This window comes from Nycticebus coucang, chromosome 18, assembly GCF_027406575.1.
Source record: "Nycticebus coucang isolate mNycCou1 chromosome 18, mNycCou1.pri, whole genome shotgun sequence".
In the NCBI taxonomy this organism is placed as follows: domain Eukaryota; kingdom Metazoa; phylum Chordata; class Mammalia; order Primates; family Lorisidae; genus Nycticebus; species Nycticebus coucang.
The window spans coordinates 4,082,881-4,099,447 of record NC_069797.1 but is presented as its reverse complement, the minus strand read 5'-3'; positions in this window follow the sequence as shown (position 1 = coordinate 4,099,447).

Below are 16,567 nucleotides of genomic sequence, written 5' to 3'. Positions count from 1 at the left end.
ACAATAAAAAAAAAAAAGGAAAAAAAATAATTAGAAGAGATAGAAGAAAGATGCAGGTTATGTAAGGCCATAAATTTTATAATTTATTTTTTACCAAAACAAATTCATTATAACTACTAGTTGATTACATCACCATTTGGGTTAAATTGGCATATTTAATACACATTCTACCAAACTCTCTTTGTGTATTATATATACCTGTATATGTGTCCCCTAACCAGGGCCTAAAAAAATATTAGCACTGCCAAAATATAATTTGTTAAGAGCACATTGTAACTGCTTTGAGTGAAGCTGTAGAGAAAACTGAGTGTTGCTAGTGATTGAATCATATTATCTTAGTTGCCCTGAGTCCTTAAGATGTTTCGTGGCAAAGAGTACAACAAGCTGTGCATGTGGACGCAAAACCAGGTAAGGAATGACAGCCCTTCCACTTATTGTTGTGAGTTTTAGGCAGGGCAGTAGTTTAGCTTTTTCAATAATCTGCAGTAAATATGGATTCAGGATACTTTCAAGAGTTTATCTTCCTTGGGAAGCCTTTCTTGCCCTGATATTTTTCCCCTATGGTGCTGATCTTGGAGCGGAGATCTCTTTGAAGTCAGCAGGAATCTTGACACTTGAGTCACCACACAGCATGAGAAAAAGAAAGGGAGGAACCAGGCATTGGTGGGTAGTTCCCATCAGAAGGCACATTGGTAGGTGAATGCAGGGGTGGCTGTCACATTATAATGGAGTATAACATCATCTAACAAGGACAGAATGAAGGAAATACCTTTGAATAAGGCCAGAGCCCATTTCCATGTTAAAATATCATTTTTCCTGTTAGGAAAGATAGAATTAAGAACAAAAAGCAAAAGGCATTTTATGAGACTATTTTTTCATCTTTCTGTGAATGTTAGACAATACTTATAGTGTTGCTCAGTATCCTCATGTTTAAACAGTATAATGATTTAAAAAATAATTTTCTGACTTTTGAATATAAACAGGTCTATAAATGGGTTTTTAGTGAATATCTCCTTAATCTTTTATATGGGAAAGAGACTATTTGAAGTCTCCATTTACTTAATATGGGTTTATACATTTGGGGTCATTTCCAGTGACATATTTCAAGACCCCAGAGACTTTCTTACAGTATCGTATTTACTGAGAGGGAGAGAGAGAGGATTTAAATTAAGGTTTAAAGCAAGGTTTATATAATGCATCAAGAGGAATGTCGATTAGTTGGAAGTTGAAAATGAAAGTTGTGAACTAATGATTAAGTACCAAAAATATAACATTTTAAAATCAATGCAAGAAACAAATATTTTAAATAAATTCATTTCAAATGAATATTGTACAGTGTATCTGCGAAGTCAACACTCGTAGAGAGTGGTATGTGGCATGTAGCCGACATACTGTCATTTTCCTGTTTCCTGACTTAGTAGAATGAAGGGCGAGGTGAAGAATCAGACTTCAGGCTCTCACTGATTCTTGTGCTCTCCCCTTCTTGCCTTAAGGTTCACCAAATAATTAACAAACAAAATCAAAACAAAATGGAACAAAGACAAAACCACTGGCTTTAAACAAACCCTAAAAAGCAGTACGTATCAATAGTGCGTAGCCTAAATTATCTTGGGGGTACTAACTTGGCAAGTGTCATAATGAAAAGATGTTTGCCTTCTCAAATAAGAACTGATATCTGAATATAAGTCCATTAGATTTTTATTTCATTTTAATTTTATTATTATACTTCTAGACATGATCACGGCTCACTGCAACCTAAAACTCCTGGGCTCAAGGGATCCTTCCACCTTAGCCTCCCTAGTAGCTATGACTACAGGTTCATGCCGCCAGGCTGGGCTAATTTTTTTTTAATTTTTGTAGGGATTAAGTCTTACTGTGTTCCCTGGGCTGGTCTGGAACTCCTGGCCTCCAGAGGTCCTCTTGCCTTGTGGGATTACAGGTGTGAGCCACCCAACCAGCCACCATTAGACTTTTAAATTTAGGGGCTCAAAAGTGAAGGAAAGCATAGAAATAAATGATTATAAGAGTTAATTCGTGTATACACAAATGACATAGTGAAAATATTTTCATGGCAAGGGATGTTGGAAGATTTGATAAGAAAAGTTTAGGCTCACTCAACTGCATTGAATCATGGAATGTTAGACTGAAAGGAAGATCTCCTTAAAGCATATGTCTATAGAAAAAATTGAGATGAACATAACTCCCACCTAGCTAAGTGTGTTTTATTAGGACTACGATTTGGTGATAGGTGCAGTATCCAAAGTAGTCATTACATAATGACAATTATAAGACTTAAAGAACATGGTATTTATTTCCCTTCAAAATATCATGCTTATTGTCTTTTAATTATCTCCTCCTATTTTTGTTCACATGTAATTCAAAGGCAATATGAATATGTTATTTGTTTGTAATTAAATGTACTAAACTGTTAACAACTTACAAACTGGTTAGTGCAAATAGTGTCAGATTTCTAGTAAAGCTAATTGCTGGTAAACTTGAGGGAGGACTGGGAAACCTATTGATTTTTTTTAAAAAGCAAAAAAAAGCAATTATAATGACAAAGCACTGAGATCTTTTTATGCTGAATTGCATTTCAGTGTTATTTATACAAATCTTATTTTCAGTAGTGTGTCAGTAGTCTTTTTAATACAGAAAGGGGCATAAATTATCATGGCATTATCCAATGTAGGAAGGGAAATGTCTTCATGAAAACTGACCTTTAAGAGCCAAAGTTATGTGTTAAAAAAAAATAGAAAAGATTCAGAATGTTCTTCTGATAGTAGATGGCACTAGGAAATATATTTAGATAACTAAAGTGGATGTTAAATCACTTAGTAATATTTGATTGATGCCTGAAATGTTTTCTATTTATCTTAAGTTTATATGTTTGCATAAATATGGGCAAACTCTCAGGAGCCACTTTAAAAATCGTATCTATATTTAGTGTTTAATATGCCTTTTTGATATTAATATGGCTGAATTTCTCATCTTAGTGTATCATGAATTATTTATCATGGATTAATTTATTAGTAGATTTACTTCTATATTAATATATTTCTTGGAATTTATTTTAGGATATAGTATATTTTACAGAATCTCATTCAATTATAATATTAATTATTATAAATTTGACTGTTCTAGAGAATATGTACAATGGTCTGAATGTTTGTATCCCCCTAAAATTCATATATTGAAATCCTAATCCCCAAGGTCATTGTATTGGGAGATGGGGGCCTTTGGGATGTGATTAGGTCATAGTGATAGATCTCTCATGTATGAGATTAGTGTCCTTGTAAAAGTGACTCCACAGAGCTAGCTAACCTTTCTACCATGCGAGGATACACCAAGAAGGTCCCATCTAGGAACCAAGAAACAGGTCTCCATTGGACACTGAAGCTGCCAGAGCCTTGATCTTGAACTTTCCAGCCTCCAGGACTGTGAGAAATGAATTTCTATTGTTTTTGAAGTACCCTGCTTGTGGTATTTTGTTACAATAACCTGGAATAGACTAACATGGTTTCCTTTAAGATACATATGCTAAAACTTTATATGAGTTGCCTTATTTTGTATTTTGCCACAAAAGTATGAATTCAGTCCACTGAACTTAATGATTATAATGGTTATGGGCATTAGAAGCACTAAGCATTAATGCTGGTAGACATCCTGGTTGATGCCTTTGTATGTCTGTTCTGAATTTGCTTTACTGGAGAAAAAGTAGTTATTCATCTGATGAAAATTATATTTTATACTTATTGTTCATTGTAGTTTTGATAATACACAGAAATTAGTTTATTTTGAAAGAGGAAAAAGGTCATTTCATGCTAAAAATCTTTGTTAATGTGCAAAGGTTATAAATTTCAGAGGACCAAGTGCCATTGCTACTATAACTCTCTAAAGTATCATTGACATTGTAAGATGTAACTTTTCATAATAAATAACATATGATAATTTCTCATGTCAATGTACTGCATGCACCAGAGTCAAATTGCAGCCGTACTGGAAAAATACAATTTTTATATTTTACAAATGGAATATTTCTTTCGTGGCACACAATGTTTTACTACGTCACTACATTCATTGGCTGGGCCTGCTGTAACAAGGCATTATAAACTGGATTGCTTAAAACCCAGAATTTATTGTCTCCCAGCTCTGGAGGCTAGATGTCCAAAATCCCGGGGCAGGTTTGATCCCTTCTGAGGGCTGTGAGAGCATGATCTGTTCCAGGCCTCTCTCCTTGCCTGGTGGATGCCTGTCTTTTCCATGTTTGTTCATATCGAATTCCTTCCACACATGTCTATCTCTGTGTTCAGATTTTCCCTTTTTTTAAGGATACCAGATTTACTTTTACTTTATTACCCTTGAAAAGACCCTATCTCCAGGTAACATTACATTTTGAAACATTGGGTTTAGGACTTCAACATCCAAATTTTGGGGAAGACCCCACAGTTCAACCCATAGTAGTTAACCATTGTTTAGTATATGATGCCCAAAGGTATTTCCTTGCTACATACAGTTAAAGGAACTGAATATGTTGTAAGATATAATGAATCACAGTTAATTTCCTTGAGATTTCTAAATGATAGAGGATATGTAAGAATAAAATGTTATGGCTAGTATTGAATTTTTAAATGCCAACGTTAGTTTTAAACTGCCTGAGAGGACTTGGAATGGTTTGATTCATTTGCAGGGAGATTATTCTATCGCCATAGCTAGTGTTTAGAAGATTTACTAGACCAACATGCAAGCACTAATATTTTGTATTAACTAAAATGACTTTGGCAGACCACTTAACATTTGTCTAGGGGAATTCATGAAAGCCAGATTTTTAGTAAGCCTCTACAAATCATCATAGATGAAAGGCAATCACATCACACAAGCACTTACTTTTGTTTATCATGAATGTTTGTTGCCTCTGAGATAAATGTGTTGAGAATTTTATCCAAAGATTAATGCATTAGAATCATACTTTCCTCTAACATACAGATCACTGTAGATTCCATAAGCAGAATTCTAAGAAATATATATTAATTCTGTTGTTATTCAGTTGTAAGACATACTGGATTGTAATAATTTCAAGAGACTAGAAGCACTAGCATTAAATATTAAACATTTAAATGAGGAAGTACTGATTAATTCATAATATTCTGAGCAGCTCATGAATGTTTAATACTCATATCTTGCCTCGATTGGACATTATTTAACTGAAGCCATGGTCACTGTAGAACTGCTTAGTTACTATTTTTAATTGCAGGTTCACTTTACAAAATGACTAATTTTACTTTAAGTAAATATGATTTTGAATTTCCCACCACTTTCTATTCACTGTTTCATAAGCTAGAACAGAATGAAAAATTACAGGTTAACAATAACTGTTAACATTTAAACTATAATTAGCTTTAAAGGTGATGGTTGAGATTAAATTTGTGTCGTAAATAAACTGTAAGTACCTGAGTGGTGACTGTACATTGATTTTAATTTTTAGGTGATCTGTAGATATGACTCAACCCTATTATGTACTCAACCCTATTATGTGCTCAGCCCTGGGGAAACAGCAGCAGTGAACAAGGCATCTCAGTGCTTCGTGAAGCTTAGGAGGGATTTAGAGACTGAACAAGTAATTACAGTCATGAATCACTTGGTGAGGGGGATATGTTCCGAGAAATTCATCATTAGGCAATTTCGTCATTGTGTACACACCTAATAGAGTGTAGTGTCCTTATACACAGTAGGTGTCCTTACTGCTCCCAGGCTGCAAACCTGTAGAGCATGTTACCATGTTACACAGTGGTGTTTGTGTATCTAAACCTAGCTTAACTTAGATAAGGTACAGTCAAAAGACAGAATTATTATCTATTTCACCTGTCATATGTGCACTCCGTCACTGACTACAACATCATTGTATGGCACGTAACTGTACTCAAATAATTACTTAATTACAATACAGTAAGTGTTAAGCAGGAAAAGTGTGAGATTTTGTGAGAACATTTGATGGAATTTGTAATCTGATCAGAGGGGTTAGGGAAAGCTTTATTGAGGGAACACAGTTATGATGTGGCTCATAAGCAGTGACTGAGCACCAGCAGAGGGGCTGGAAGGAGGAGCTTCTCTGCAGAGAGGACCATCCACCTTAAGGACCATCAGTCTTTGGAGGGGAGGACACTGAACCCAGTTTAAAGTCCAAACTAGTATTACAGATGAGAATTGGTTTTCTTTAGAGATCGAATTGGTTTTCTTTAGAGATCAGGATTAGCTGTTGGGGAATATGTCCGGGAGGCCTAGAGAACCAGAAGCGTGATCTCAGTTTGTGATAACGGACTTCCTTAATTTTGGTCAACTTTTGTTGTACTTAATTCTCTGGTGGGCTGGTGGAGTTAGTTCTCAGGCACATATTCTCCCAGAATTTGCACGTCTTCACTTGAATGTGGCCTCAAGAAGTTCTCGTTAAATTTCCATTGTTGTACCACTAACCATCTCTGTGACTTCCTTTTCATTAAATCTCAAGCACAAGGCTTTACGTTGCTGTTCTAACTGGCTGATGGTCAGGATGGAAATGTTTTTCTGGCTCAAGACAGCTGTCACAATTTTAATCCAATTGTGTCCCATCTTATCTCCACCTTGATATCCACCGCTCTTGCATCCATATGACCAAGGCTAAACCTACCTTCTTTGGATGAAGAGCGTAGCTTTTCTCTTTTGAGAAGGAAAACTAGAATTGCAATGATATGATTTAGTTCTTCTTTTCCTATCCCATATTATGTATTGTGTTCAGTTTAGGAGAAAGTCATTGTTGTCAATAAATCATATTATGTGTACAGTTACTACCGACCAAGTCTTCACAGTGACATTGAAAAATGTAAATATGTTTCCTTGAGTTTTGATTCTTGAAACAGTCCTCCTTCCCAATTCTGTTAATTAAGAGACAAACCAGTGGTTCTCCAACTTTAGCGCTTTTAAGAATTATTTGGTATATTTATTAAACAAGCAGTCTCTCTAGGTCTCTCTCTGTAGGTTTTCCTTCTGCCACTCCCCGTATCCTGCCTGGAAATTCTGTTTCTTAGATGTTTGGTTGGGGTTGAAAATCTGCATTACTACTAAGTCCTCGAAGTGGTTTCTACACAGGTTGTATTCTGTAGACTGCATTTGGGAATCATTGAGTTAAGAAATGTGTCTCTCGTTCAACTAAGTGAAACAGGTGAGGCAAACAAAGACAAATACCACACCATCCGATTTATGTGGGGGCTCCAGGAGAGTAGAACTCTAGAAAAGGAGGGTAGAGTGGTGGTTTCCAGGGACTGGGTGGGGACGGAGGAGCGGGAGAGATGTTGGTTAAGGATACAAAATTCCAGTTAGGAGAAAGAAATTCCGGAAATCTATTCTATGGCATGGTGACTGTTAATAATAATGTTTTGCAGGCTTGAAAATTACAAAGATAGTAGATCTTAAATGTTCTTACCACATATGAGACAATGGGGTCTGAGGTGATGGATATGTGAATAAAAGAAAAAGAAACATGTCTCTTAATTTATTGTTGCAGGCATAAATTTAGTCTTTGCTTTTGAAAATAGCAAAGCATATAAGCTTAGCATATTTTTGTAAAGTAATATAATAAATATAATGATATATAAACTATTAAATTGTATAATATAATAAATATGGAAATAAATATAATAAATTGTATAAATATACAATATAATAAATTATATTTTTAACCTTAACTATGCTATTTGAGTAAAATACTTCAATATTAGTGATCATATATTTATTGCCATATAAGTATATATAATTATTATGTAATAATATACTGATCATATAATATTTTAAAATTAGTATGTCCACAAATCGCTTTACTTAAAGAGATTTTGCTACCTGGAAAGTTGTCTCTTTTTCTTCCAGTGGTCTAAAGTTCTGCAGATCCCTAAAACAATCTGATGGTGTCATCAGTAGACTCATAGCCTGATTTATAATTTTTAGTTTTAAAGAAGTCAGAAGTTCTTTGATTACCAGAGAAGTAGTAGACAAATATCCTTTGGTTAAATGTTAGAGTTATATATATACCTGGAATAAAATGTTGACATCAGAGATGTCTAGATAAAAGTGTTTCAAGTGATTTTATCTTTTTTCTAAAACATTACATTTTTTTTCAAAATTTTAAAATGAGTAGGCATTACCTTTACAATCAGAAAAATGTAATTTAGTTTCAATAATTGAAAAATAATTCCCATTTGGCTAGGTGTGGTTGGAGAAAGATATGAAAAATAATCAATAAAATCAAATGAAAATAAAATGAATTATCCTTCATGCATCTTTCTTACTAGATTATAGGTTATTTTAGGGCAAGAAATATAACTTGTTGTGCTCTGGGCTTAAAACAACATCTTGTACATATGTTGGTCCATAGTAAATATTTATTGGCTTTAACATAAATTTATGTATTCATTCAAAGAACATTTTGAGCAACCAGAAATAGGTTCTCAAATATTATACAGTTACCACAACAGATAACATGCAGTCCTTGTTATCACATAACTCATAATTGTATAGGGAACATCTGAGAAAAACATGGGCAGTTTTTATGGATGACATCTTATTAATATATTAATAAGTGCCAGTGAGTTTCACAGTGTAAATAAGTGTGAATAAAAACAAAGAAATCAGCTCTCGTTGGGAGTTTGACTGAAGGGGAAAAAGCCAGTGTCTTTTAAAAGGAAGAAAATAGCTTGAATTCTTCTATGCCTTTTGGACAATCTTGACAACCTGCGTTTGTCTTCATAAGCTCCAGTTTGTCTAAAAACATTTTACCTACCACTTAGAGGAAACCCAGGAGGGTCTGGGATTTATGATCAGAGTAAGTGTAGTAGAAACTTCAGTACATCTTCTTTTTTTTTCAGCTGTTAGGACACTCACTGAAGGTGAGAGTTATGAAAGTCTGATCTCTTCTGAGGGGATAGTGTGTCCTAGGCAAATTGTACCAGTCTAGTTTTGGCCTGGTGGTGTGAGAGAAGGAAGGGAAGGGGAGGTGCCCAAGGCAGGTAATACCATTGAGGGAGGAAGATTTGGATTTTGAATGTTTATTGAGTAGTAGCTAACCTCAATGCATTCTTGACCTTTGGAAGTAGAAGTTATTATTAATTTACAGTGAAGTTGCCAGGCTCGGGTTGAATCCAAAATGTCCTTCAAAGTGTTAGATAATAGGCAAAGCTTAGTAAAGGAAGGAAATGGAACCTACAGCTGATAGCCTATGAATTTACTTCATCAACGAAATCAACTGTGGAAATTTTTGGTTTCTGTATTTCTTCTATGAATCTGTTATCTAATGCATCACCCACGCAGCTACCTCCAAATGAAGCGATTTCATTGAATCTGGAGGCAAATGAAGGCAGTTTGCCTGTCTTTAAGGTTTCAGATATGCTTGTCTTTTCAGGGATCAGATGGGACGTTTATGCCTCAGGAAGCTCCAATGCTGTTCCGGGAACTCTGTGGGGTGCTGTGAGGAATGAGAGGTGCCAGTGTGGAAATTATGGCAGCTGCTGGTCAGCAGAGGCAGTTGTGGGGCATGGGGGTTGGTACTGTAGTATGGTAGTCCCTCTAAATTTTTAGTGATTGCTTGCAATAACCTCATTCTCAATAAGAATTTAAATCCTATTCAATGGTAATTTTAATAACAAATCTAACAGTTTGAGCACAAGTACCAGAAATTATTCTAAAAATTTTATATATATCATCTAATTTAATTCTTAAATCATGGTAGTCCCAGTTGACCTTCTTTAGAAACTCAAAGAGGTCATATAGCCCCAGACAACCCAACCAGTAAGTAGTGAAGCTGTGTGTCTGTTCTCAAGATAGGCCTTCTTCCGACCTGAGTTATATGGGTTACCAAGGCAAGTGCTGGGGAGATTCACATTTATTTTGTCCATATTTCTCTCCATTTGTTTGGATTGGGCATATGTATGAAATACTATAAATCAACCTTTAACCAAGTGCCCTATTGATGTATGTCATGGATATAGAAAAATAGCAAGTAGCTTAAGCGTATAGCTTGTTGAATTTTCACAAGCTAAACAGATCTATATAACCTTCACCCACACCAACAGCAACAACATTTATAAAGCAACATTCGTGAATATACTTTTAAACAAAATTGGATCCTACTGTAACAAGAGTTTAGCCTCCTACTTTTTCCATTTAACATTTTGTTGTCAAATATTTCCAATGTTAATACACATTATTCAAAAAGCGAGCTTTTTAATGGCTGCATGATAGATGTTCACATGGGTGTATAATAATTTATTTAATGATTCTTTGGATATTGAACATTTAGGCTACTCTAGTTTTTCGACATTGTAAATAGCAGTTTATAGTATTGACCATAAATATTGGGTTGTATCTTTGATTATTTCCTTAGGATACAGTTCTAGAATTACTGTAGTAATTGTAATTACTAGATCAAATAGCATGACTATCTTGATGCTCTTGACACATATAGAGAAATTATCCCACAGAATGGTTACACCAAGCGACCAGTGTTCACGGGTGCTCCTATTCCAATACTGAATCTTCTCCTCACGTGGGAATGGTGAGGATGTCTGTGTTTGTTTTTGCCTTTTTAACAGAAAGTAATTACTGTCTGAGTACTGTTTGGGTTTTATCAGTGAGGTTAATATGTTTTCATATGTTTATTGGACATGTTACTGTATTTTCTATACTCTATATATAGAAAATATATACAAGATTATTCATTACTTATTCTTAGTTTCCTTGGGAGATAAAAGCTTATTGGACAGAGATCCAGGCTTCATAAATCTTTAGGAGAGAGGCTGAGGTGGGGCAATCACTTGAAGCCAGAGTTTAAGACCAGACTGAGCAAGAGCAAGACCGTAGCTTTACAAAAGAATGGAAAAATTAACTGGATGTGGGGCATGTGCCGATAATCCTAGCTACTCAGGAGGCTGAGGCATAAGGCTTGCTTAAGCCCAGGAATTTGAGGAGGCTGTGAACTACGATGATGCCACTGCACTGTAGCCTGGGCAATAGAGTGAGACCCTGTCTTAAAAAGAAAAAAAATTAGAAGAATCTCTTATGTAGCTCCTAAAGTCATAGGAAAGTAATGGAATAACTTTCCCCTTCATGATCCCCTTTTCAAAGCGTCCATATAACTATTTTCGAGAAAGGTATGTGTCCACTTCCAAAAACTGCTCTAGAAAGATGTGTATGACAAGTGAGTCTTAAATGGTATGTTTACTTAAAAGCCATTTTATACTGTTGCCTTGCAAGTGCCTGTGGTCTTATATGGTAACTCACTTCTTCAATAGTCTCAGACTACTGTTCCTATATTAAAGAAACTATATTAGAAGGCAATATGTATTTGAATAAGTGAAACAGCATATTTAGGTAATTTGGTTATGATGACTAATTTGGACATCCCTATTTATAATATTCCTTATTTGTAGAAAAAGATTGGACTAGGTTTTAGATCGCTTTTTACCTTTTGAGACATATGAATTTGAAATTTAAGGATTATTGTAAACAAAATTAGAATGAAAATGATACACATCAAAGGGTAATTAGTTGACTATTCAGTACGTGGAAACATTTTGATATTAAGGTTGTCTTTAGGCTTTAAAGGTATATTCAATTTTAAAAACATTTGGGAAACATAGAATATAGGAAGATTTAATAATTTCAGGAGCTAAGGTTTTACTAAAGTAACTTTTACATGAGGGGAATGGAAATTTAATGAAATAAAGAAGAATTTATTCAGAGAAGTAAGAGTTAGTGAAAATAGGGCAGGTGGTCTGTTGCTGTGTGTATCTTCATTTACCTCTGGTTCCGTCCCGAGCCTCATTACTGAGATGAGGCTGCCAGAACTGGCAGATTGTGCCATCTCTTATGTAATGGTGACCAACAACCTGTAGTTCTGAGCCTATTAAGATGAGGCTGTTTTAATACATGTGTTTTAATCTCTGTTAGAATTCTGATCTCCAGATGTTATACGCATTAAGCTATCCTTTCCTCTTTTATAAGTAAATTCACCGGAATATTTTCTATACTTGAGAGCACTTGGATGCTATCTCTGAGCTTTACCTTTTAGTATTGTTTGCTATACAATTTGATGTCAACTAAATTCAGTCCCCCTCTATCATTCCATAAGCAACTTTTTCCTATGTAATAAAGGCATAGATTATTTTTACATTTGGAAGAGACCTTAGCGATCATACCATCCTTTAGATCTTCAAATCCACGTGCCTTCTAGAACAAACAATAACTATGTGACGTTATTCGGGCTAGGGATGTGATGGTGTCTGCGCAGACTGCCACAATAAACCTCACTTAAAGGCATTAACTTCAAAAGTTTGTTCACACATGTGCTGTCCTAATAAAACGTGTCCTGTCTGTGGGCCACATTTGGCCTGTAGGCGTCTGAATTTCAATCTCTGTAGTCTTCTCATTTTAAAAATAACCTAATCTTCCTAGTACACTTCCTGTGAACAGGGATTAGAGATCAGGTTTTCTGACTTCCAGTTAATTCGTTTAATATCTGTTGAGAGCCCACTTCCATCAGATCTTTTCATATATTTACTTCATTTATTATGTACATGCCACCTACTTACAAAAGCATATTTCAGGCTAAAGACAATTAAGTGCACACACTGACCTATCCATAAGGAGGATAAAATAAAGATGGGATGCTAACTTGTTGACATTAGTTGGTTCACAGATACCCTTGGCAATAGTTCAAAGTAAGAATATAGATGTAAACTGAAAGAACATATGGACAGGGAAGGCTTAGCTGCCACAGTGGCAGAAGAAATAGAATTTTACCAGGCAGAGGTGAGTATGTACATTGGAACGTTCTCAGGAAACGAAATAGCTGGTATATAGGTTCTGTGATTTGGTAGAGAGAAGGTAAATGTGGCTAGAACAGACAGGGCAAGATGAAGCTGAGCAATCAAGAGTGTGGGGGCCATTTTTTAAGGATTTTTGTCCTATATCCAAAGAATGCAGAGATGCTGAGGAGAGATTTTAGCCTGGGAGTATGAGTGGGGAAGGAGGGTCCTATGATCAGATCTGCCTTTTGCAAAGACCACTCAGACTATGTAGGGAAGCAGACTAGAGTGAATGCTGAAAGACCAGGTAAGAAGCCAGGGAAGCAATTTATGCAAGATAGAAGCTTGGAATGGAACTTGAGATACGGACAAACATCAAATATATTTAAGAGATAAAATTGGCAGTATTAGGAATGGATGTGGCTGGGAGTTGGGACAGTGACAGAGATTAAAGATGATTTCAATCCTTGGATTTTGCATTTGTTTGGATGGCTGTGCAATTTAGGGAGGTGGGGAGCACTGAGAAAGGATCAGATTGGGGGTAGGGGAATGGAGAGTTTTCATGCCTCATGCAGTCAGGGGCACAGTCTTATTCACAGATGTCTTTGAGCCTGGTACACAGTGGGTACTCAATAAATGTGACAGTGCCTGGTACACAGTGGGTACTCAACAAATGTTGGTTATCTAAATGAATTATACATTCAGGTTTAGACAGATTTGAGTTTGAATGTCATTGAGACATTCAAGTGGTGATGTGAAGTAGAAGTCTGGACTCGGAGCTAAGCTGGAGCCGAGAGGAGAGAGACTTGAGATCCACTAACTTGTAGGTGGCACAAGGTGTCAGGACCAGCTGGGGGTAGGACAGCATAAAAATAGGAACAGAATACGAAAGAGCTGTGGGCAGAGACCAAAGGATATTCCCACCCTTTACACATTAGGAAAGGTGGTCAGTAAAGGATGAAGAAACACTTTCAGTTATGTGGGAGAAAAACTGTGGGCTCCCGGAAGTTAAGGGAAGAGGGAATAGAGCAATAAAGAGGAGTCCAGTAAGATGAGGACGAAAAGTGCTGCTGGATTCAGCAACAAAGGAGCCATTAGTGACTTCTGCGGAGTGCTGCTCTTGGGGTACATATGAGGTGGAAGCTGGTTTGGAATTGATTGAAGAGTGAAGGGGTGGTGAAGGAAGAAACATATTTGATCACTAATAGAATATGGTTAGAGACCAACTAAAACCCCAGGAAATCCAGGAACCTGCAATGTACTTTCATACAAATACTTGGGGTGCAGAGAAATTTCATTCACCAAACATTTACTGAGCACTTTCTGGTGCCAGGTCTCGTGCTCAAGGAATACATCGCAGAGATAGCTTTTCCTTTTGTGTATAGCCACTGTGATTGGAGATGTCTGCAGCTCTGTTCTTCAGCTGCTCGTTGTTAGAGCTGGTGGATAGGTGCAGCGTTGCTGCCAGACAGCCTGGTTGCCTAGCAACAGGAGCAGATGCTATTGTCCCTCAGTTTGTGAGCGCAATATATTCTAGCCCAAGGTGCTTGATGAACACAGTCATTACATGAACCCTCCACGTCACCTTTGGAAGTTGTGGTTCTGAGACTGGGAAGTCAGACTGTCTTTGGAAGCTGCATTTGCAAGAGAAAGAGGCATATAGGATATGGTCATCTGGCTACATAGATAAATATTGAAAAACAGGATTTGGGTTTCTGGCTATGGCTTAAGCTAAAAGAATAATAGGCTCCTGGGAAAGGATAAAGTATATCTCATGAAACAAAAAATAATGTGTCTGGCAGGCGTGCGATTCTCCCTGAATCTGAGGAAGTGGGAGACAAATGCCTGGATAATCTGAAAAACAAAACATAGATTTCATGGAGGATACCAGGTGTGAAATAGAAAGAACCACAGTGGGAAAGGACACACAGAGTGAATTTCAAATTTTAATACATGACAATCATTCATTTGCTAGCTAGTACTGAGACTTGGAAGTTCAAGGTGAGTCCCTTTGTGGTCAAATGACTATCCTGAAAGGGATTGGGACAAATTCCCCACTGTCAGAATGTGGATGAACAAATAGGCATTATTAGGAACACTTAAAGAAAAAAGGAGTAAGAAAAATTGGAGGTTTTTGCTATTTCTCATCATCCCCATAGAGAGGTGGGCAGGGACCAGGGCTGCTGCCGAGCACTTTGTTTGGGTCTGTGTTCCAGTGAAAGGCAGCTCCCCACCCTCATGGTGTTCCCTTTTAACAGAGAAAGTAGGAATAAAAACAGTGGGACGGGGGGTAATCAATCTTTGTGGGTCCAGGTAATCTTATCGGTGGGGGAATGATCAGTCTATGTGTGGCGAGGCAGTCAGAAACCATAGTTGTCTGGAAAGTCAACCCAGCCTCTGGGGCCTATGGAGTGTTGCAGTGTCCATGGGGGGAGGTAGCCCCCCATTTTATGGGAAGCTCAACTTTGCTGCTACCCTCTTCTTTTGCAAAATGGAGGACCCATCTCCAGCTAGCTTCCAGGCACCCTAGGCTTGTGGACAATTCCGTTTGTTGCCCCACATGGTAAGATAGAATACGTGGTTGGAATACAGCATAGAAAGTGTACATTTTGTTCAAAAAGAACAGGTAGTGTAACAGATACTTTAGTGTATATCCCTCATATTCAATCAGTTTATGAATGCTATTGATTAAATTTGCAGGTATTTTGCAAGACAGCTGTTAAACAGTGATCGTTAAAAATTAAATTATGGGCCGGGTGCAGTGGCTCATGCCTGTAATCTTAGCATTTTGGGAGATCAAGGTGGAACTGTCGCTTGAGTCTAGGAGATCATAGTGAGACACCCTCCTTCTCTACAGAAAATAGAAAAATTATCTAGATATGATAGCATGCACCTGTTGTCCCTGGCTATTCAGGAAGCTGAGGCAGGAGGATTGCTTGAGCCTGGGGGTTTGTGGTTGCAGTGAACTGTGATGATGCCACTGCACTCTAGTCTGGGTAACTGAGACCCTGTCTCAAAAATAAAAATTAAGCTATTCAAAATTAAAATTAAATAAATCATAATAGAAGCAAAGGCAGTACATGCCCCAGACTAATCATCTCACTGCATTTCACTGCTGTTTGCCCAGTGTCTGTAAGGTGGAGGTGCTCCAACAGGATAATGGCATCTCGTCCACTTCATTGTTCGTGAGTTAGCAGTTGGAAACTTGATTCTGCCATGCAGGAGTTTGTAATATTTATAAATACATTCCCACATCCCTTGAACTTTGACATTTTGTTCATTGTGCTCCAGCCCAGAAGCTCCAGCCTGCTTCTCTCTGGGACTGCCTGCATCTCTGTACCAGAGGCTTTCTCTGGAAGGTCACTTTACGCCTGCCCACGTGCATTGCTGGCAGGAATCAGCTTCCTGCAGGAGCAGCCCTCAGCTTATCCTTCAAGTGGGATGACTTTGAGCAAGTGTTCTACACCATTTCCTACTACCCACGATGGCAGTGCATTTCATATTGTACTTTTATTAACAGATATCTGCCCTCCCTTCCCTGGACCACTTCTTTTCCTCTGTCCTGGTGTTCACTCTGCTTGCCTCAAGGTCTACCTCTGAGTGAGGCATGCTGTGGATGTATATTGGAGAACTTTGGGGCAGGATTCGGGGTAGCTCGTGAGAAGTGACAGTAACCCGTGCAGCCAGGCTCAGACATGGATGCTGATTTTCTAATAGCTATCACAAAATTAGCAGAAAAGCAA